Raw genomic sequence first — 1316 nt, forward strand, 5'->3', positions numbered from 1 at the left:
ACATTCTCAAAATTTCCTTCTTACCTAACAAATGATCTCTCTGACACTGAATCTATCAATACACATGCATCAAGCTAAAAGATAGACATTGTACCTGTGATCATGTCCGGTCAACACTTGGGTTCTTTATTGGTTAGGACAGAGATCCTAGTCTATGATCTGGTCTGTGGGCGTGGTCCTCCTAATTGTTGGATGTTGCTGGTAGCTACCGATTTGGCAGCGGTGGCCTGTGTCTGAGCTGCAGGCTGGCTACCCCTGGTCTGATCCGAATAACCTGGAACAAACGCTGGAGTAGGATCACTATGGTCTAACTCTAGACATGCTGACCTGATGTGACCTGTTTGACCACACTGGTAACATCTCCGCGGCTCCAAACAAGGCCCATCATGGAATCTACAGTAATTCAAACACTGTCTCTTAGTTCTTGTCGATCCTGCACTTACCACACTTCTTGAAGGTACAGAACTCTACTGCCCACTAGACTAAGTTGGTGGAATCCTGAAGAAACCAAACGAAGGTGCACCGGCAGACGAACTCTCACTTCAACTCTTCTTTGAAGGTTGACTTATCTCTATACTTCTTCTCTTCCTCATGCTCTCTCGGACTCGTTTGCCTTCTAGAACCAACTTTTTTGCTCGAAGAGCCAACTGCACTAGCTCCTTAAAGCTCTGGTTTCCTGAGACTGACATCTTCTCCTGGATATTAAGGTTCAATCCTGCCTCAAACTTTGAACACAAAATCTCCTCAAAACACACAAGGTCAGGTACAAAGTTTGCCTAGTCTTTTAGCTCTGTCTCATAATCCATCATTGTTTTGCCACCCCTCTCAATTGCATGAACTCCTGCCTCTTCTTGTCTTTGTGGAAACGGGTGTAGTAATCCTTGTCAAACTGCTTCAAAAATCTGACCAACTCAAAGCAATGCGAGAACGGCCTTTCGGATTCTCCTACCAAACTATGGCTCTGCCCTCAAGAAACCTTGTGGCGACCTTGTGCCTTTGCTAATCTTCCATAACCATGTCAACGAAAGTGGCTATCTCTCTCTTCAACCACTCTTTAGCCATCATGGCATCACTCGTGCCATCAAAGGAATTGCAACCCAACTACCGGCTTCCTTTAGGAGCTTATACAGGAACAAGCTCCTGACTAGACCTATTGTCCTCTGCCAGGACTCGAGGATCTGATTGCATCTGAGCTGGTACTGAAGCAGGTGGGTGTCGGTACATACCTTCCATACATTCACCAAAAGCTCATGAAGTCTATAAACTCCTGATAGGTCAGTTGCCTATCCTAACTGTCCCAATAGGCTCTGAAGGCC

This window comes from Dioscorea cayenensis, unplaced genomic scaffold (genome assembly GCF_009730915.1).
Source record: "Dioscorea cayenensis subsp. rotundata cultivar TDr96_F1 unplaced genomic scaffold, TDr96_F1_v2_PseudoChromosome.rev07_lg8_w22 25.fasta BLBR01001244.1, whole genome shotgun sequence".
Lineage (NCBI taxonomy): Eukaryota > Viridiplantae > Streptophyta > Magnoliopsida > Dioscoreales > Dioscoreaceae > Dioscorea > Dioscorea cayenensis.